This window comes from Cricetulus griseus, chromosome 2, assembly GCF_003668045.3.
Source record: "Cricetulus griseus strain 17A/GY chromosome 2, alternate assembly CriGri-PICRH-1.0, whole genome shotgun sequence".
NCBI classification, from domain to species: domain Eukaryota; kingdom Metazoa; phylum Chordata; class Mammalia; order Rodentia; family Cricetidae; genus Cricetulus; species Cricetulus griseus.
Genome location: NC_048595.1, coordinates 142,421,054 through 142,444,792, shown reverse-complemented (window position 1 = coordinate 142,444,792; position 23,739 = coordinate 142,421,054).

The following is a 23,739-nucleotide window of genomic DNA, read 5'->3' as shown; positions in this document are numbered from 1 at the left end:
TTGTCATGTCTAATCACTGATAAGTGCTGACATAACATGTCTCTGTTCATTTACACACTGAAAATAATAAGGCATTGCATTAGTAGCAATGAGGATCAACAACCATGGATATGTTCCTTTCTTTTAATGAGCTATTGAAAAGGATGAATGGATGCATATATATGTTGATTTATCTATTTTTCTTTTCATCTGTATATATGTCTTTCTATTTATATAGATAATTGTCATAGAGGATTAATCACTGATAAACCATCTGAAGACATCTTGAATCATGACTTTACACAAAATGACAGTATTTCAATAAAAGCAATAGGAACTTTCTAAAATATGAAAATAAACAATTAGTAAAAACTGTCTTAATTTCATAATATTCAGCAATTATTGAAGAACCAGATAACTAATTAAAACTCATTTAGATTTCATGGTGATATAGTAAGATATATTCCATTAAATAGTCTGTTAAAAAGTCTTTCTTGAAAAGTGGATTTTTTATTTGCAATTTGTTTATTTTACCAAGTATTATATATATTAAGAAGAAATGAAAAATTCTTGTACAGGAGAGAAAGAAAAGAGGTACCATAATAGAGGGAGTCATTATAGGTCTAAAGAGAAATCTGGCACTAGGGAAATGTCCAGAGAGCTACAAGGATGATCCCTACTAAGAACATAAGCAATAGTGGAGAGATTACCTGAAATGCCCTTCCCCAATAATGAGATCAATGACTACTTTATATGCTATCATAGAGCCTTCATCCAGTAGCTGATTAAATAGAAGCAGACACCTACAGCTAAACACTGAGCCTAACTCCTGGAATCCAGTTGCAGAGAGGGAGGAGTGATGAGCAAAGGGGTCAAGATCAGGCTGGAGAAATCCATAGAAACAGCTCATATTTGTTGCTGGCAAGGAGACCTTTATACATATAACACAAATTGCAACAGACATTACCAGCGAATGTGACATCCTGAAGCTGAAAAACTTGTGTAGAGCAAAGGACATGGTAATTAAGACCAAATGACAGTCTACAGAATGAGAAAAGTTCTTCACCAAACCCACATCTGACAGAGGGCTGATCTGCAAAGGTACAATGAACTCAAGAAACTAGACATCAAAATACAATATAATCAAATTGATAAATGGGGTTCAGAGCAAAACAGAGAATTCTCACCAGAAGAATCTCAAATGGCCAAAACACATTTAATGAAGTGCTCAACATCCTTAGTCATCAAGGAAATGCAAATCAAAATGACTTTGAGATGTCATCTTACACCTGTCAGAATGCTAAGATCAAAAATAGTGAGGACTGCTTATGTTGGAGAGGTTGTGACAGGGGAACACTCCTCTACTGCTGGTAGCAGTGCAAACTTGTACAGCCATTTTGAAAATCAGTATGGCAGTTTCTAAGAAAATAGGTAATCAATCTACCTCAAGATCCAGTGATAGCACTGCTGGGCAATTACTGAAAGGATGCTCAATCATACCATGAGAATATTTGCTCAACAATATTCACAGCAGCATTATTTGTTATAGCCAGAACCTGGAAACAATATAGATGCCCCTCAACTGAAAAATGAGTAAAGAAAATGTGGTTCATTTACTCAATGTAGTATTACTCAGCTGAAAAACAAAACAACACAAAACAAAAATGGCATGAAATTTGCATTTAGTTGGATGGAACTAGAAAAAAATATCCTGAGTGATGTAACCCAGACTCAGAAAGACAAACATAGTTTGTATGCATGAATAAGTGGATATTAGATGTAAACAAAGGATGACCAGACTAGACTACAATTCATAGCTCCAGAGAAGCTAGGTAACAAGGGGAACTGAAAGAGGTACACATGGATCCTGGGAAGGGCACTTAGATGACATCTCCTGGATAAAGAGGGCACAGGGGTCATTATTGAGAGGGGATGGGGGATGAGTACATGAAGGAAGGGGACAGTCAATGGGGGATAGGAGAGTGACACAGAGGGAGAGCAAGGAAAGAGATACCTTGACAGAGAGAGTCACTATGGAGTTAGGGAGAAACCTGGTACTAGGCGAATGCCCAAGAACCCTTGAGTGTAATGCCAGCTAAGACTGCTAGCAATAGTTGAGAGGGTGCCTTAACTGGCCTTCCCCTATATTTAGATTGGTGAATACCCAAACTGTCATCATAAAACCTTCATCTAGTAACTGAACAAGATTTAGAAATCCATACCTAAGAACCAGGCAAGCTCTGGGAATCCAGTTGAAAAGAAGGAGGGAATACCTGAGCAAGGGAGGTCAAGATCCTGATGGAGAAATATATAGAGAGAGCTTAACCAATATCCTATAAAATCATGAATTCTGGACTGATAACTATGGAGCCTCCATGGGACCAAATTGGCCTTCCATATGTAGGAGGCAGTTGTAAAGGTTGAACTACCTGAGTGACTCCTGGCAGTAGGACCAGGATCTATCACTGGTGCATAAGTTGTTTGTTGGATCCCATTCCCTATGAGGAGATACCGTGATCAGCCTTAACACAGGTGGGAGGTGTATAGACCTGCCCCAACTTTATGTACCAGATTTTGTTGACTCACTGTGGAAGCACTTACCTGTTTGGAGGAGTGGATGGAAGGTTGGCTGGGGGAGAGGTGGGGAGGGCAGAAGGAGGGGTGGGAGGGACAAATTTGGCTGGAATGTAAAATGAAATTTTAAAAATTAATTAAAAAGAGATAAAATAAAAATATTAGAGTCAACTTTCCAAAACAGTTTAAGAATTTTGAAGAGAAGTAGAGAACTCCAGATGTCTGCTGACATTGATGATAAAGATGAGATTAAGAGGTAGTAACTATAGCACTATCTTCTCAATATCTTTCTACAAAGGTGGCCTCAAACTCATGGTTGGTGAGAAGCTGAGTATTTGGGCTTATGTTAACTATTTTATATGACTACTTCTGTTGACTGAACTTGCTTCTGATGGTTTTTCCTGTTGTATTGTTGTATTCTATTGGAGCAATAAAACAGTGTGAACAGTACTGAGGATTATAACTCACCCTATTTAATACAAATTGATATGAAGCTCCTGCCTGGCCCAGGATGATGTGGTAGACTTTGGGGAGCCCCTTTTGAGGTTGTTACCCTGACTGGGGAGTGGAGGGGGGATGGCTAGGGCCAGTTGGGATGTTGGGGGGAGAGAAGAGGGAGGGAGAAGGGATTGACATGTGAAACAAGCTTGTTCCTAATTTGAACTAATAAAAGAATAAAAAAAGAAAGAAAGAAAGAAAAAGGAATGCACCATTAAAAATAAAATAAATTTATCATATCAACTAATTGTTATGAAAAGGAATGAGTTTCACCCCAATAAATATCTTACTATATGCCTGCATTTCTGTTTATTTGATAATGCTTAGGAAAAGAATGAATTTATTTTAAGCTGAGACTCTTTTTTTGCATTTTTTATTAAATTATTAATATTTTCACATGTACTTTCCCTCTCCCTCTCCCTCCCCACACCCCCATTCCTTCTCCCCCACCTCCAACCTACCCCCCACCCCATCCACCCGCCACTCCCCAGGCAGGGTAGGGCCCCCAACCAGGGTTCCACCAAGTCCACCAAATCTTCCTGTGCTGGGCCTAGGCCCCTCCCCATGTGTTCAGAGACAGAGTGCATCCCTTCAAGTGGGATGGGCTCTCGAAGTCCCTCCCACCCACCAGGGCAAAACACCAGTCCACCTCCAGAGGCTCCCAGGAGTGCAGGGGCCTCCCCATTGGCATCCATGATCAGGGGGCTGGATTAGTCCTGTACTGTCCTCCCAAAGAGCATCTGGGGTCGATATGCTTTCCCTTTTTCAGGCCAACTGTTTCTGTGGGTTTCTCCAACCAGGTACAGACCCCTTCGTTCTTCATTCCTCCCTCTCTTCAACTGAGTTCCAGATTTCAGCTCAGTGTATTTCTGTGGATGTCTGTCTCTGCTCTCATCAGCCAATGGATGAGGACTCTAGAATAGCATAGAGAGTATTCATCAATCTCATTCTAGGGGAAGGGTTTCTAGGCCATTTTCTCCTCCACTGCCCAGACTGTCAGATCGTGTCATCCTTATAGGTCTCTGGAGATCTTCCTAGTTCCAGATCTCTTCTCGGACCTATAGTGGCTCCCTCTGATATGGTATCTCTCATCCTGCTCTCTCTCCTCTATTCTTCCCCCAACTCAATATATCTGCTCCTCCATTTCTTCTCCTCTACTCTTCATCTTGTGCTCTTATTGTGGCAGCACCCACTCCCCTACCCTCATGCTCTCAATTAGCTCAGGAGTTCATGCCACTTCCCATTCCTGGGGTCCATTTATCCCTTAGAGTCATTCATGATTTCTAGTTTCCTTGGGGTAGAGGATTATAGGCTGGTAAACCTTTGCTCTATGTCTAAAAATCATATATGAGTGAGTACATACCATGTTTGTCTTTTTGTGATTGGGTTACCTCACTCAGGATGGTTTCTTCTAGTTCCATCCATTTGCCTGCGAATTTCAAGATTCCATTGCTTTTTTCTGCTGAGTAGTACTCCATTGTATAAATGTACCACATTTTCTCTTTCCATTCTTCAGTTGAGGGGCATCTAGGTTGTTTCCAGGTTCTGGCTATTACAAACAATGCTGCTATGAACATGGTTGAACATATGTCCTTGTTGTATGGACAAGCAGTATTTGGGTATATACCCAAGAGAGGAATGGCTGGATCTTGAGGTAGATTGATTCCCATTTTTCTGAGCAACCGCCATACTGATTTCCAAAGTGGTCTTACAAGTTCACACTCCCACCAGCAATGGAGGAGTGTTCCTTCTCACAACAACCTCTCCAGCATAGGTTGACATTGGTATTTTTGATTTTAGTCATTCTGACAGGTGTGAGGTGGTATCTCAGAGCTGTTTTGAGTTGCATTTCTCTGATGGCCAAGGATTTTGAGCACTTTCTTAAGTGTCTTTCAGCCATTTCAGATTCCTCTGTTGAAAAATCTCTGTTTAGTTCTGCACCCCACTTTTTAATTTCATTGTATGGTGTTTTGGTGGCTAGCTTCTTGAGCTCCTTGTATATTTTGGAAATAGTCCTCTGTCAGATGTGGGGTTGGTGAAGATTTTTTCCCATTCTGTGGGTGGTCGTTTTGTCTTACTGACTGTGTCCTTTGCCTTACAGAAGCTTCTCAGTTTCAGGAGGTCCCATTTATTAATTGCAGACCTCAGTGTCTGTGCTTCTGGCGTGATGTTCAGGAATCGTTCTCCTGTGCCAATTTGTTCAAGGGTTGTTCCCACTTTCTCTTCTAAAAGATTCAGTGTGGCTGGATTTATGGAGAGATCTTTGATCCATTTGCACTTAAGTTTCGTGCATGGTGACAAGTATGGATCTATCTGCAATTTTCTGCATGTTCGAATCCAATTGTGCCAGCACCATTTGTTGAAGATGCTATCTTTTTTTCATTGTATAGATTTAGCACCTTTGTCAAAAATAAGGTGTTTGTAGGTGCGTGGGTTAATATCTGGGTCTTCAATTCGATTCCATTGGTCTATCTGTCTATTCTTGTGACAATACCAAGCTGTTTTCAGAACTATGGCTCTATGGTAGACCTTGAAGTCAGGGATGGTGATGCCTCCAGAGGATCTTTTATTGTAAAGAGTTGTTTTGGCTATCCTAGGTTTTTTATTTTTCTATATAAAGTTGAGTATTGTTCTTTCAATGTCTGTGAAAAACTGTGTTGAGATTTTGATGGGGATTGCATTAAATCTGTAGATTGCTTTTGGTAGGATTGCCATTTTTACTATGTTAATTCTGCCTATCCAAGAGCACGGGAGATCTTTCCACTTTCTGGTATCTTCTTTAATTTCTTTCTTTAAAGTCTCAAAGTTCTTATTGTACAGGTCTTTCACTTTTTTGGTTAGTGTTACCCCCAGATATTTAATGTTGCTTGTGGATATTGTGAAAGGTGATGTTTCCATGATTTCTTTCTCATTGAGTTTATCATCTGTATACAGTAGGGCTACAGATTTATTTAAGTTAATTTTGTATCCTGCTACCTTGCTGAAGGTGTTTATCAGCTGTAGGAGTTTCCTGGTAGAGTTTTTCGGGTCACTTATGTAGACTATCATGTCATCTGCAAATAGTGAAAGTTTGACTTCATCCTTTCCAATTTGTATCCCTTTGATATCCTGATCTAGTCTTATTGCTCTAGCTAGAACTTCAAGTACAATATTGAAGAGGTATGGAGAGAGTGGACATCCATGTCTTGTTCCTGATTTTAGAGGAAATGCTTTGAGTTTCTCTCCATTTATTTTGATGTTGGCTATTGGTTTGGTGTATATCGCGTTTATCATGTTTAGATATGTTCCTGTTATTCCTGTTCTCTCCAAGATCTTTATCATGAAGGGATGTTGGATTTTGTCAAAGGCCTTTTCAGCATCTAGTGAGATGATCATGTGGTTTTTCTTTTTCAGTTTGTTTATATGGTGGATTACATTGATGGTTTTTCGTATATTGAACCATCCTTGCATCCCTGGGATGAAGCCCACTTGATCGTGGTGGATGATTTTTCTGATATGTTCTTGGATTCGATTAGCCAATATTTTATTGAGTATTTTAGCATCAATGTTCATGAGAGATATTGGTCTGTAGTTCTCTTTCTTAGTCTTATCTTTGTGTGGCTTGGGTATCAAAGTGATTGTAGCCTCATAGAAAGAGTTTGGCAATATCCCATCTGCTTCTATTGTGCGGAACAGTTTGAGGAGTATTGGTATCAGCTCTTGTTTGAATTTCTGGTAGAATTCTGCAGTGAAGCCATCTGGTCCTGGGCTTTTTTTGGTTGGGAGGCTTTTGATGACTGCTTCTATTTCATTAGGGGTTATGGGTCGATTTAAATTGTTTATCTGATCTTGATTTAATTTTGGTAAGTGATATTTATCCAGGAAACTGTCCATTTCCATTAGATTTTCGAATTTTGTGGAGTACAGATTTTCAAAGTATGACCGAGACTCTTTTATTAGGAATGTTTTCTCTTTCTAAAACTTCCAAAATAATAAACTGTGATTAGTTTTGCTAATTCAATATATCATTATAATACTTTAAAATATATACTCTGGAATTTTGTACCTAGAAGTCAATTTTCTTTTTATGATTCTCCAGGTAAACTAACCTCTAATAGTCTATGAATTTAAAGTGGATCCAGTTCAAATTTATCATTTAACTGTCAAAGATTTCCACAGATATAACTCGTTGTGGGAGAGGTTGTCTGTATGCTAAACCACATTTGTATCTTGAAAAGCTGAAAAACAAATATTTTGAATGATTGTTACTGCTTAAGAAAAAGTATATTTGTGAAAGTATTTTTTCTCAAATAGTTTAGAGCCTCTTGTTTCTATGTAGTTAGAATTATACTGAGAGAAAATTGAATATAAATATTTACTAGTCCAATACACATTTAGTTTCCATAATTTTGTGTTTTTTTCACTACTGATATCCTGAGTCCCATTATGTGAAGTGAAATACGATGCTGCACAGATGATGTCTGAGTGCCTTACCTATTTCAGGTATTGGCTTGTTTTGCAAGGACTCTTCATTCACTGACACAGACTTGCCTATAGATGATGGTATCACTTAGCACATGTTCCACCTGTTGTCAATGAGAACAGCTAGACATGGAATACAGTCACAAAGAGAAACATGTAAATAATTCAAACACACAAATCTTCCTAATTTCAAATACTAAAAACAGGGTTGCTTGTTAGCATGTGAGTGACATAAAATAATGAGAGATCATTTGATTCAACCAGCTGTTTACTAGAATCTTAACTTGAAAATGTCCATGATTTACTTTCCTGAACACCACCTCATTTTCTTATACTTTCATCCACTGTCAGAAAAGCAGATATTATCAGATATAATATTTGTAACTGCAGTCATTAGTTTTAAATAATTTGATTATCTAGGCAAAGAGCTTAACTCCCCAAATCATGCTCCATTCAGGAATGTAATAAATACCAATCTTTTGGTTGACATAAAATGTGGAGCTATGGGTGCTCAGTGAAATATTAGGATCAGGAAAAATGTGAAATAAATTGTGGAGAAAATTTTTTTAATGACAGGTCTCTACTCTTTCATGTACAATGTTTCAGAAGAGATTAATGTCATTGGCTTTTTGAGACTGTAAGTGTAGAATTCATATGTAAAATATGTTTTTCTGATAATTGACATATTTTGTCATTATTTAAGAATAAAGTCAGAGGGAAAGTAATAAAAATAAGGAATTATCATATTTAATATACAATTCCAAAAGATAGAATTGAAAATAAATCATCACAATAGAGTTTATTTAAGCTAAACACAAAGGCAAATGTATATTAACATTTAATTAAAAATTTCTCAGTAACCTTGACTGTTCTAGATTTTTTTCTCTCAAGTTAAAGCTGATGACTCAACTAAAAGGGACATGAGATTCTAGTCACGGGTAGGAAGCCAAGGTTAATCCCGACACCGAAAATGACATGAAAAGCATCATATTTTTGCCACTTGTCTCCTTCTGCAGTCACACCAGGTCTTCCTGCTTAACTGGTAGCTCTTATCACAGTTTCTGAGATCGGTGTTAACAAATCTTTGCAAAGAGAAAGTGAACTGACTACCTCACTTTATTTCTCTAAATTAAGGATATGATCATTCTGTTTTACAAAACTCTTAGCTGTACAAACATTTACAGAATGGTAACCTGTGAAAAGGCAATAGTGTTTCAGTTTGTAAGGCATAAATAGAGACTTGTAAAGAAAATGATAAACTACAGCATCAAGTATTTAATATTAATGTATCATGAAAATGTTCAATGCATAAATAATTTCTCAGTTTCCAGAATTTAGCCTTTTTGCCTTCATTTAAATCTCAGCAGCCACTGTTATCTTAGACTGGATTTTGCTTTCTAGTATACAGTACATTGTCTACACTGATGGCTCCCATTGCACAATGTGTGCTGGTGATGTATGGTAGCATTTTTGAACTCGTTTTTAATATATTTAAGTATCATGCTGTTTCATTAACATTTCTTTTGTTGCTTACTATAATATATTTTCAGTCTATATTCAAGATCAATGATATTTCTTCATTGTATCTACTATATAAATCAGTTCATGAAAGGCACATTCCAATTTCAGCTACCATATTCTTTGATTGAGTATTTCCAGTCAATTCTGTGTCAGAATTTCTACCTACATGCTAATATTGCTAGTTTGTTGTTTTGAATTGTTTTTCTTTCTATTTAAGTCTTCTATATTTTAATTGAAATAATTTTAAACTTTTGTCTGTGTGTTTCCTATTGTCATATTTGAATATGGTTATATATATATATTTTGTACCAGAATAGTTTTTCTCCTTTTTCCTGCTTTGAAATTTGGTTGAAATCTATATTGGGTATGGGCACTGAAGTACATGGTCCTGTCAAATGATGTTTTATTGCAGCTGTAGGTGACAATTATTTCAATTGTCTCCTCTCTTATCTCTTTAAATACTCTTCCTCAGAATTTGTGTTGTGCAGTTGTTTCAGCTGAATGCCATGACTATACTGGGGTTCTGATGAGGGATGTTCTTCTGTATATATGTTTCTCTTATTCATTGATGAACAAAACACTGATTGGTCAATAGCTAGGCAGGAAGTATAGGTGGGGCTACCAAAGGAGAAGTATGCTAGGAAGAGGACACAGGGAGAGGCTGTGAAGGGATGTCATGTAGCAGAGGAAAGAGTAACAGGTCTAAACCCTTCTCTGGTTATCTAACCATGTGAAATACTGGGAATACTTAGATTAATAGCAGTGTGTTGATAATTAAGAGAGAACATAGCCAATAAGAAACCTAAGCCATCATCCAAACAGTTTAATAATATGTCTCAGTGTGCTTATGTGGGGCTAGTAGGCAGCAGAACCAGATGGGAAAGAAACTTCATCTTTGTCAGGCTCTGACTTGGGCCCAACTTCTGCCTGCCCACTCTGGGAACTCCTGTCCTGGGGTCTGCAGGCAGGTCAACTAGGCCCCCGAGGACCAAGCAAGTGTGAGTCTGTTGACATCACTGTGCTAGTCTCACTCCCACCCACCTGGAGAGGGAGTGCCTCAGACTTGCCTGCACCCACCGTGAGACCCATCAGAGTATCAGACCCTCTTGTACCCAATGGAAGATAACATCAGACCCCTACACATCAGGAGAGGAAGAGACACCACCTGCACCCACTGGAAGAAGAGATGGGAAAACAAAATTATAACAACACATTCAACAACAGAAAATGCAATATGATACCACCAGAGACTAGAGACTCTACAACAAGACCTTAATGTCCCAACACAGATGAAGCAGAGAACAACAACCTTAAAAACAACTTTATGAAGATGATAGAGAACCTAAGACAGGAAATGAGAAAATCCTTCAAAGAAATGGAAGAAAAGGCAAACCAAAAATTGCAAGAAACAATTCAAACAGTACAAAAATTGAAAGTCAAGATACAGACAATAAAAAAACACAGTCTGAGGGAATTCTGGAATTAGACAAGAAGGATAAATGATCAGGAATCACAGTTGTAAGCATAACCAACAAAATACAAGAGATGGAAGAGAGAATATAAAGCATTGAATATACACTAGGAGATATAGATTCATCGACCAAAGAAAATCTTAAATCCAAAAAATACCTAACACAAAATATCTAGGAAACATGGGACTCCATGAAAAGGCCAAAACTAAGAATAATAGGTATAGAAGAAAATGGAGAAACCCACCTCAAAGGTGCAGAAAACATATTCAACAAAATCATTGAAGAAAACTTTCCCAACCTAAAGAAAGGCATGCCGATGACAATACAAGAGACTAAAAAACGCCAAATAGAGTAGACCATAAAAAGTACCCTCATCATATAATAATTAAGCCACCAAACATACAGAGTAAAGGAAGAATATTAAGAGCAGCAAATAAAAATGGATAAGTAACATATAAAGACAAACATATCAGAAATTTACCTGACTTCTCCATAGAAACTCTGAAGGGCCTGGCTTTCAAAAACAAACAAGAATTAACACTCAGTGGTCCTTAATTTCCCTCAATATTAATGGTCTTAACTCACATATGAAAAGACACAGGCTAATAGAATGGATATGAAGACAGAATCCATCCTTCTACTGCATTCAAGAAACACACCTCAACTTCAAAGACAGACATTATCTTAGAGTAAAGGGTTTATAAAATATTTTCCAAACAAATAGACCCAAGAAACAAGCTGGTGTGGCAATCCTAATATCAAACAAATTAGACTTCAAACTAAAATCGATCAAATACATGAAGATCATTTCATATTCATCACAGGAAAAAAAATCCATCAAGAAGGAGTCTCAATTCTGAACATCTATCCCCAAATACGATGCACCCATGTTCCTAAATGAAACATATTGCAACTCAAATCACACATAAGATCTTACACAGTTAAAGTGGGAGACTTCTCCCACTCTCACCACTAGACAGGACCACCAGACGAAACTTAACAAAGAGTCAAAGAACTAACAGAAGCTATGACCCAATTGGTATCATATAACATGACATCCAAATGCAAAAGAATATGCCTTCTTTTCAGCATCACTTGGAACCTTCTCTAAATTGACCATATACTTGGCAGCATATCAAGCCTCAATAGCTCCAAAAAACTTGGAAAGACACCCTGTGTCTTACCAGACAACCATACTTTAAAATTAGAATTCAATAACAACAGGAATTGCAGAAAACCTAGAAACTCATGGAAATGGAACAATACACAATCGCACCATCCCTGGGTCAAGGAAGAAATAATGAAAGAAATTAAAGACTTCCTAGAATTCTAACAAAATGAAAACACAGCATTCCAAACTTATGGGACATTTTGAAAGCAGTACTAAGAGGAAAGTTCAGAGCTCTAAGTACCCACATCATGAAACTGGGTAATACTCACACTCGAGAATTAACAGCACAACTGAAAGCTCTAGAACAAAAAGAAGCAAACACATCCCAGAGTGGTCAACATCTGGAAATAATCAAATTAAGGGCTGAAATCAAAAAAGTAGGAAAACAACAGAAAAAATCAATATAACATAGAGGTGGTTCTTCAAGAAATCAACAAGATAGACAAACCTTTATCCAAACTTACCAAAGAGCAAAAAGTACACATGCAAACTAAGAAAATCAGAAATGAAAAGGGGGACGTAACAAAGGACACTGAGGAAATTCAGAGAATCTTCAGGTCAGTCTTCAAAAACTTGTGCTCCAGAAAATTTGAAAATTTAAAGGGAATGGACAATTTTCTGGATAGATATCACTTAACAAAATGGAATCAAGAACACAGAGGCGACTTAAACAGACTTATAACCCTTAAAGAAAGAGTAGTCATCAAAAGTCTGCCAACCAAAAAACAGCCCAGGGCCAAAGAGCTTCAGTGAATAATTCTATCAGAAATTTAAAGAACAGCTAATACCAATACTCCACAAATTGTTCCACAAAACAGAAGTAGAATGTTCATTGCCAAATTCTTTTTAAGAGGCTGCAATTACCTTTGTACACAAGCCACACAAAGACACAACTAAGAAAGAGTGCTACAGACCAATATCCCTCATGAACATTGATGCAAAAATACTCAATAAAATACTGGCAAACTGAATCTAAGAAAGTCATCCACCAAGATCAAGTAGGCTTCATCCCTGGGATGCAGGGTTAGTTCAACATTCAAAAAACTATCAATGTAATCCAACATATAAACCAACTGAAGAAGAAAAACCACATGATCATCTCACTAGATACTGCAAAAGCCTTTGACAAAATCCAACACCCCATCATGATAAAGATCCTGGATAAATCAGGGATAACAGTAAGATACCTGGACATAATAAAAACAATATACAGTAAACTAACAGCCAACATCAAACAAAATGGAGAGAAAATCAAAGTGTTTCCTCTAAAATCAGGAACAAGACAAGGCTGTCCACTCTCTACATGCCTCTTCAATATTGTACTTGAAGTTCTAGCTAAAGCAATAAGACAAGAAAAGGGGATCAAAGGGATACAAATTGGAAAGGATGAAGTCAAACTTTCACTATTTGCAGATGACATGATAGTCTACATAAGTGACCCGAAAAACTCTACCAGGAAACTCCTACAGCTGATAAACACCTTCAGCAAGGTAGCAGGATACAAAATTAACTCAAAAAAATCTGTAGCCCTACTGTATACAGATGATAAACTCAATGAGAAAGAAATCATGGAAACATCACCTTTCACAATATCCACAAGCAACATAAAATATCTGGGGGTAACACTAACCAAAAAAGTGAAAGACCTGTACAATAAGAACTTTGAGACTTTAAAGAAAGAAATTAAAGAAGATACCAGAAAGTGGAAAGATCTCCCATGCTCTTGGATAGGCAGAATTAACATAGTAAAAATGGCAATCCTACCAAAAGCAATCTACAGATTCAATGCAATCCCCATCAAAATCCCAACACAGTTTTTCACAGACATTGAAAGAACAATACTCAACTTTATATGGAAAAATAAAAAACCCAGGATAGCCAAAACAACTCTTTACAATAAAAGATCTTCTGGAGGCATCACCATCCCTGACTTCAAGCTCTACTATAGAGCCATAGTTCTGAAAACAGCTTGGTATTGGCACAAGAATAGACAGATAGACCAATGGAATCGAATTGAAGACCCAGATATTAACCCACACACCTACAAACACCTTATTTTTGACAAAGGTGCTAAATCTATACAATGGAAAAAAGATAGCATCTTCAACAAATGGTGCTGGCACAATCGGATTCGGACATGCAGAAAATTGCAGATTGATCCATACTTGTCACCATGCATGAAACTTAAGTGCAAATGGATCAAAGATCTCTCCATAAATCCAGCCAAACTGAATATTCTAGAAGAGAAAGTGGGAATAACCCTTGAACAAATTGGCACAGGAGAACGATTCCTGAACATCATGGCCAGTAGCACAGACACTGAGGTCTGCAATCAATAAATGGGACCTCCTGAAACTGAGAAGCTTCTGTAAGGCAAAGGACACAGTCAGTAAGACAAAACGACCACCCACAGAATGGGAAAAAATCTTCACCAGCCCCACATCTGACAGAGGACTGATTTCCAAAATATACAAGGAGCTCAAGAAGCTAGCCACCAAAACACCATACAATGAAATTAAAAAGTGGGGTGCAGAACTAAACAGAGATTTTTCAACAGAGGAATCTGAAATGGCTGAAAGACACTTAAGAAAGTGCTCAAAATCCTTGGCCATCAGAGAAATGCAACTCAAAACAACTCTGAGATACCACCTCACACCTGTCAGAATGGCTAAAATCAAAAATACCAATGACAACCTATGCTGGAGAGGATGCGGAGAAGAAGGAACACTCCTCCATTGCTGGTGGGAGTGTGAACTTGTAAGACCACTTTGGAAATCAGTATGGCGGTTGCTCAGAAAAATGGGAATCAATCTACCTCAAGATCCAGCCATTCCTCTCTTGGGTATCTACCCAAATACTTCATGTTCATACAGCAAGGACATATGTTCAACCATGCTCATAGCAGCATTGTTTGTAATGGCCAGAACCTGGAAACAACCTAGATGCCCCTCAACTGAAGAATGGAAAGAGAAAATGTGGTACATTTATACAATGGAGTACTACTCAGCAGAGAAAAGCAATGGAATCTTGAAATTCGCAGGCAAATGGATGGAACTAGAAGAAACCATCCTGAGTGAGGTAACCCAATTACAAAAAGACAAACATGGTATGTACTCACTCATATATGATTTTTAAACATAGAGCAAAGTTTTACTAGCCTATAATCCTCTTCCCCAAAGAAACTAGAAATCATGAATGACTCTAAGGGATAAATGGACACCAGGAATGGGAAGTGGCATGAACTCCCAAGCTAATTGAGAGCATGAGGGTAGGGGAGTGGGTGCTACCACAATAAGAGAACAAGAAGAAGAGTAGAGGAGAAGAAATGGAGGAGCAGAGATATTGAGTTGGGGGAAGAATAGAGGAGAGAGAGCAGGATGAGAGATACCATATCAGAGGGAGCCACTATAGGTCCGAGAAGAGATCTGGAACTAGGGAGATCTCCAGAGACCTACAAGGATGACATGATCTGACAGTCCGGGCAGTGGAGGAGAGGGTGGCCTAGAAGCCCTTCCCCTAGAATGAGATTGATGACTACTCTCTATGCTATCCTAGAGTCCTCATCCAGTGGCTGATGGAAGCAGAGACAGACATCCACAGAAATACACTGAGCTGAAATCTGGAACCTAGTTGAAGAGAGGGAGGAATGAAGAACGAAGGGGTCTGTACCAGGTTGGAGAAACCCACAGAAACAGTTGGCCTGAAAAAGGGAAAGCATATCGACCCCAGAAGCTCTTTGGGAGGCCAGTACAGGACTGGTCCAGCCCCCTGATCATGGATGCCAATGGGGAGGCCCCTGCACTCTTGGGAGCCTCCGGAGGTGGACTGGCGTTTTGCCCTGGTGTGTGTGGGGGACTTTGAGAGCTCATTCCACTTGAAGGGATGCACTCTGTCTCTGGACACATGGGGAGGGGCCTAGGCCCAGCACAGGATGATTTGGTGGACTTGGTGGAGCCCAGGTTGGGGGCCCTACCCTGCCTGGGGAGTAGTGGGTGGATGGGGTGGGGGGTAGGTTGGAGGTGGGGGAGAAGGAAAGGGGGTGAGGGAAGGGAGAGGGAGAGGTGTCTTACATGTGAAACAAGCCTGTTCCCTAACTTGAATTAATAATAATAATAATAATAATAATAATAATAATAATAATAATAATAAGAAGAAGAAGAAGAAGAAGAAGAAGAAGAAGAAGAAGAAATGTTAAAAAAGAATATTCACAAATTTCTCCCAGAGAAAAGAGAAGAGTCAAGCAAACATTTTAAAAGTGGTTATTTGCAAGCATATTTGTAAAAGCTAATAAAAAAACTGTTAACAAACACTAAAAAAAAAAAAAAAGAAAGAAAGTGTTCAATATCCTTAGCCATCAGGGAAATGCAAATCAAAACAACCCTGAGATACCATCTTACACCTGTCAGAATGGCTAAAAACAAAAACACCAATGACAGTTTATGCTGCAGAGGATGTGGAGAAATAGGAACACTCCTCCACTGTTGGTGGGAGTGCCAAATTGTACAGCCACTTTGGAAGTCAGAATGGTGATTCGTCGGGAAAATGGGAATCAGTCTACCACAAGATTCAGCAATTCCACTCTTAGGCACATACCCCCAAAAGAGCATTCATATAACAAGGACATCTTTCAACTATGTTCATCACAGCATTATTTGTAATAGCCAGAACCTGGAAGCAACCTAGATGCTCCTCAACTGAAGAAATGTGGTACATTTACACAATGGAATACTACTCAGCAGAAAAAAGAATGAAATCTTGAAATTCACAGGCAAATGGATGTAACTAGAAGAAACCATTCTGAGCAAGGTAAACCAGTCACAAAAAGACAAACATAGTGTATACTCACTCATATATGGATTTTAGACATAGAGCAAAGAATTACCAGCCTACAATCCACACTGCCAGAGAAGATAGGAAGTAAGGAGGGCCCTAACAGAGATACACCTTCTCCTGGGGAAGGGGAAAAGGACAAGATCTCCTCAGCAAATTGGGTGCATGGGAGGATGGGAGAGTGTGCTAGGAGAATGAGAAGGGGAGAAGAGGAGGTATGAGCAGGATATAAAGGAGAAGGACGGTTGATTCAGGTGAAGAATATAAGAGAGCAAGATTATAGATATCATAATATAGTAAATGGAGCCATTATAGGTTTAAAGCAAAATCAGGCACTAGGAAAATGTCAGAAGATCTACAAGGATGTCACCAACTAACAATCTAAGCAACAGTGAAGAAGCTACCTTACTTAAATGCCCTCCCCTGATAATGAGGTTGATGACTACCATTTATGCCATCCTAGAGCCTTCTGAAGCCTCCTCACTGACACCCACTTTTCACTGGGTCTGGATCAGTCTTATGCTGGTTTCTTAGCTAATGGACTGGGGACCATGAGCTCCCTGTCTTGTTGGGGTCAGTTGTTTCTTTGGGTATCACCAGAATGGTCTTGACCCCTTTGATCATCACTCCTCCATCTCTGCAATTGGAATCAAGTTCAAAGTAGTATTTAGCTGTGTCTGCTTCTACTTCCAACAGCTACTGGATGAAGGCTCTAGGATGGCATAAGAGTGGGGCCTTTAAGTAAGGTGGGGGGGGGCTCTTGTAGTAGATCAGTATTTGTACCTTGCAAAAGAATGGACTTTGGGAGCCCATCCCACATAGAGGGATACTCCCTGAGCCTAGACACATGGGGGAGGGCCTAGGCCCTATCCCAAGGAATATGACAGACTCTGATTATCCCCCACGGAAGGCCCCACCCTCCCAGGGGAGCATAAAAGGTTTGGGATATGTAGGGTGTTGGGGGGAGGGGAGGAGGGGTGGTAACTGGGATTGACATGTAAAACAATCTTGATTCTAATTTAAAGTAAAAACATGGAAAAAATCCATCTTTAGGAGTTTATCTTAAATGGAGAGAGAGAGAGGAGAGAGAGAGAGAGAGAGAGAGAGAGAGAGAGAGAGAGAGAGAAGCAAAGACCTACCTGCCTCTTCAGTGAAGGCAGGCAGGGGGAGCGGCAATAGGTAGAGTTTGTCTCATAAAGGGGCCTTTGTTTTGCCTGTGTACAGAGCCAGGGTGGTGCCTGCCATGTGTGCAGCAGTGAAGCACTCTTCCAGGTTCCCCAAGGGCCAGGGCCAGGTATGCCTTCATGCTAACAATCTTCATCATTCCTTTGAAATAACGCCTGGAAGCAAGTACTTAACTTACACAGTAAGTGGTAAGGTATGTTCATTTTATAAAAGGAAACTATCACTTTACTTATGCATCTTGAACATTCTGGGATGTTGATGTCTGGGGACTTCTCAATTCATCCCTTGCTTTCAGTAGAGGCGGAGACAACTCAGCATTGTGTGTGGAATAAATCTATCTTTAAATTAAAAGCTATGTTGATGCAGCTACTCTATACTTAAATAGAATGCTAAGAAGCATTGCTTTAGGAGAAGTTAACTGGGCTAAACAAAGAGTTTTTAAGTAGTCTAGAACAATTCAGCAATCAACAGGATAAATTGAAACCATCAAACTTCTAGTAATAACTTTGAAGAAATTAAACAAACAAACAAATAAAATAAACACACAAACACAAACAAAGGGAAACCAATTTTGCAATTAACACTCATTGGAAACAGACATGCACAGAGACCAGTATTGCCAGATATGAACTTTGTGACAGATGTCAGAGAAATTAAAGGAAAACAGGCAAATAATGTAGGGAATAAGTTGCAAATGAAACACATGGATATCTGGAGATGAATTATAACACCTGAAATAAAATTTCCATTTATCCTATCAATATTTGTTAAAACACTGTAAAATGTCAGTGAGCCTGAAGAAGTCACAAACGAACATTATTTTTTTTAATGTAGCACAAAGAGCAAAAGAAAATTAAAGTAACAGAAGTGGTCTATTGTAAAGCAAAAGGTTAACATTGACTTAAATATATTATGGAACTATATTTAAGAGCCAGAAGTGTAATAGACAATTTTCTTAATTTTATCAAAATTCTGCTTTCACAGAACAAGAATTTCAGTCAGCATTAAAGTACCTTCAAAGGGGAAATAATTCGATGAATACAAATGAGAAAGAAATATTGAAAACATTTCAGAAGATCAAACCCACAAATAACATCAGACTTTCAAAGATTCTGTTCAGAAACCACGATGAGAACAAAATTATCAATTGTTACTTTTCAAAAATTAATATAATAACTAGCAGTGTTCATTCGTTTCCAAAAGAATTGTCTGTTTAAGAAGATGATGAAGACCTTTTCTATACTAAAGGTGGAAAAGTATGCTGCTGCTGTTTAGCACAAAAGTAGTTATTTGTATATATTATGTAGATATATATGCATATATATTGCACATATATTTTGTAACTATTGTTACAGATATTATCCAACAAATTAAGGAATCACCACTATTCTTAGATTGCTTGGAGTTTTATTTTTCTCTTTATTTGTAGATGTGTGTTAGATTATATAATGCCTGATAGCAATTGATAGTGGGTTGGGTTACACTGATTGTTTAAGATCAAACTAGCCTTGTATGCCTAGAGCATTGTTATAGTGTAGAAATTACTCCTTCCATTGTATTTGGACTGACTTTCTCAATATTTAGAAGTGGGAATCACATGGATAAAACAAACCTCAAAGAATTTTTTTTGGCTATCATTCTGAGTTATGCCAATGAATATGACATACTCAATGAAACCTTTTTTAAAGTTCAAGAAAATTAAAAAAAAATAAAACTTGGCCTTCAAACAAGCACATAAGCAGAGGGGTGGCTGCAAGCTGCTGGAAGACTTCATATCCATGAGGAGTTGACAAAAAAAGGGCCATGCATGGTAGCAATGACTGAATTGGAAATGCTTTACATTTGACTGGCAGAAAGGAAAGAAGTACAGGTAGGACCACATGAGTCCAATTTGGGAGAGAAGCATGTCAAAACTTATTAGCCCCTCTTGTGAAACCTTCATTTTCTTCTAAGACTTTCATAGCTTTGCTTTCATATTAACTTTGTCTATCTGTTTTCACTTGTTTAATATATGGCTTAGAGTGAGTGACATTCTAACTTAATTTTGCATAAAATAACTAGTTCTCTCAGTATTATGTTAAGAGGACAATTATTTTGAATGTTGATTAATATTAACACTCTTGCTCATAATTTATGAAGGATACAGGAGTTCAATCTATGAAAGTACATTAAAAAGAATTATATTTTTATATTTATAAAAACACATGTATGTTTTTTTATTTTATGGAATTCCTTTAGGTGAAATAACCCCTTTAAACATTTCTTTCTTAGCATCTTGGTCTCACAGAAGTTGAAAGCTCCTTAAGAAAACATGAAATAATACAAATGGAGCTATTCTAACTTGTTTTCCCCATCTCATCATTCTATGTCAATTTAGGAAACATCCACATTACATCTCTCTACCTTTACAAAGTTTGTATGATGAAGATGATGATGCTCATTTTCTCACTCCCCCACAGCCATCAGTTTATCATACACCACCAGTATTGACAAATTTGGCCTGAAGCTGCACTAATAGTCAAAGAGTAAAATGTTTTACTCCCAGCTTTAACTCTAACATTATAATGAGATTTGAAACTGCCGTTTTGTCCTAATAATAAGAAAATATTGAACACCCTGAACATTAGCAAATTCATAGAATCCACCAGAGAACTGAGCTTGGGAAAAACTGTTCCCAATCTGAAGATGGATAGAAACATTTACAGTAAAAATAGTCTATGGAGCCTACACTATGGAAGCAGGTGTTAAGGTTGTGGAAGTGGTGTTTTGATGGGCATCCCCACATCCAAATTCATAAGGCAATGACAGTTCAAAACTCTCAGAGCTGAAAGTATAGCATGGCCCCAATTTTTAGACATGTATCATACAACCATCACTCTACTTGAGAGCAAAATTTCATTAAAACAGTCCAGAAGTGATCCCTGTATGGTGTAGGTACAAAATGGTAAGGAATGGGCATTATAAATAGACTCATACATTCTTAGTTATAACTGACATGTGCATATTAAAGATTAGCTAGAGACTTCCCTTCACTTCTTCTCATCCTTGTTTCTTGTATAATGCAAGAGGGGCTAAAATGCTTTGATAACAGAGAGACTGTTATGAACATGAAAACTGAGAAATTCTTGATAACCAAAGGACAGAGACTTTAAAGAACTCTCTCTCTCCTCTCTCTCTCCTCTCTCTCTCTCTCTCTCTCTCTCTCTCTCTCTCTCTCTCTCTCTCTCTCTCTCTCTCTCTTCCCTTTTCTTCCCCAATCCCTTTTGTTTCTCCAATAAATCTTCCCACGTGAGCTCTGTCTGCATGGGATGTTTGTCCTGCTCACCCGATGAGGTTTGGACCACCTGTCAATGTTTCTCTCGTGCTGTATTATAACAAAGAGTTCACACATGTTCAATACTAATTTAGTTTTTAAAGTGTATTTTGGACCTTGATTGGTTGTAACTGGAGAAGCAAATCCAGAGATATGAAATGCCAGAGGTAAATCCTCTCCACCTACTCTGACTGAAGGGAACCTGCTTCCTCTGATCTCTCAGCTCTCTGAGACTGTCTGTGATTCTGATACATTATTGACTATTTTCCTCCTGTAATTTTTCCCTGCTAACTTCATGAAGTTTGACCATCCTAGGGATAGAACAATGTTCAGCAAACACGAGATGCCCTTTCTCTGTTTCTTCTGATATACTCAGTGCCTTATGAGACTTAGAAAATATTCTCCATAAAATTTCTTTCCTTCCTCAATTTAGACTTATACTCTGCCTTGTTTTCTATCCCTACTTACACAGGTAAATGTTTCCCATCATACATTAACAGGAACATAAGACTTCATATTATGTTCTTTTGGAGTTAACCAATGGGAACTAAGCTACAAAGCAGTAATTTTTCATAAGTGAAGACAATTTTTGGCGAAATATAGAACCTAGTCTGCTAACCAAAATGATTCCTGGATTTTTTTCAGAAGTTTGCTTGTTTAGAATTGATAATAGTTTTTCTTTATGGGCCAGAAGAAAACAACCCTCATAACATATTCAAAGAATAAAGGCATTCTCGGTTTTGTATTTGGAAATTAGTTTTGATTTGTTAGTTTAGCTTGAGATTTATGTAGCCCTGGTTGGCTTCAAACTTATTATGTGTGATTGATCCTCCTGCCTCTACCTCTCAAACCATGGGACTAGATACTCACCACCAAGATTTTCTGGGAATGGCATACGGGGCTGGCTGTATGTCAGGAGAGCACTCCCCCATTAATTTATATTGCACACTGATATTTTGAAATTATTATAGTCTCACAATCTCACTATTAACATCACAAAATGTATGTAAAAAACTTCTTTAAAGCCTTCTATGAGTTCTATCACTCATAACACTTTGCAGGTAAAAACCTGAGAAATATAAATTTAAAGGAAATATCCATTGCAGTTAATGTACAAGGTATTAAACAAATATTTCTTAAGACTGAAAAACTTATAGTAAATAATTTACACATCTGTTAAGTAATTAGTAATTATGTGTATTTTATAAGGCAAACTTTTGAAACAATATTTATTTATTGATTGATATTTGTTTGTATGTTCCCATGAAAACATGCATGTAAGTCTGTATGCCAAAGTAGACAAGCAAAGGTCTGAGTTTTCCCTTTCTACCATATGGATCTTACATTATACTCAAAAGGCCAGGCTCCTAAGAAAACACCTTTAGCTGCCAGGACATCTTGCTGACCTAAGGCAAACTTTTTTACTAATGATGCCATCATCCTTAGATTCTTATTTACTTCCATTCCTTGCTTTTCTTCTGTTCCCATAAAAGTAGCTTGAATTATTATTGTTTTCATTGTTTCTGAATATCACCTCATGTTTTATGACTAGTTCCAGTAAGAAAACCTGTTGAGTGGGATTACAGTTTCTGACATCTCTCCCTCTATTTCCTTTTGGAGATTAGGCACTGTTAAGAGTCTCTACATGGATTCCTATTCCAATGAAATAGCTAATAATTTTACCTAATTGAGAAGAAAGGGTTAGTCCACACACAAAATAAATCATGGTTTCTTTTTTGTTGGTCTGCCTTGGAAGCCAGAAATTAAAATACACATATTTTCTCAGACTCTGCCTAGCCAGATATTGTTCAGTGTGGACAAGCAAATGTGAATAAAAGTGGGGCTGTTTCCATGAAAAATTCTGACAAGTAAAGCGCAGCTTTAAACATTTTAATCTTTTTTATATTATGATAATTTTTATTCTATCATACATCTGAGTCAATTTCCCTACCCCACTCCTCCTAGCTCCCTCAAAACAAACACCCTGCTCAGATCTACTCTGATACTGTTTCCTTTTAGAAAGAACATGTCTGTCAGAAACCACTGCCAAATAGAACAAAACAAGATACAATAAAACAAGGCAAATAGCCACATATCAAGGCTAGACAAGACAATGCAGTAGGAGGGAAAGAGTCCCAAAAGAAGGCAAAAGGAGTCTGAAATACACTGGTTTCCACTGTTAGGAGTCTCACAAAAATACCAAGGTAACAGCCACAACATATATGAAGAGGACCTGGTGCAGATACATGTAGACCCTGTGTTTGCTTTTAGTCTCTGTGAATCCATTCAAATCCTGCTTAGATGCTTTGGTGTGCCATGCTTTCCTGGAACCTTGCAACCACACTAACATGCATAGTATTTCCCCTCTTATTCATGGAAGTTCCCTATGAGGGACCCGATGAGGGACCTGATGGAGACCTCCAATTAAGACTTCTTTTCCACATAATCTCTGGCTGTGGGTCTCTGCACCCATTCCTATCTGCTGCCAGAAGAAGCCTCTCTGATGATGACAGGACAAGGAAATGAATTATGAGTATAGCAGAATATCATTAGGAAACATTTTAAGTATTTTATTTTTATTTTACCAGTCATGTTTTATTTAACCTTAGGTCTCTGGGTATCAGTTCCTAGGCAGCCAGGCAAAGTGCATCATAGGCTGTCTGTTGTCATGTGGGGCTCAAGTTATATGGCTGGGTTGCTTTCCAGGTTAAACTTTTTGTAACCTTCAGAGTAAC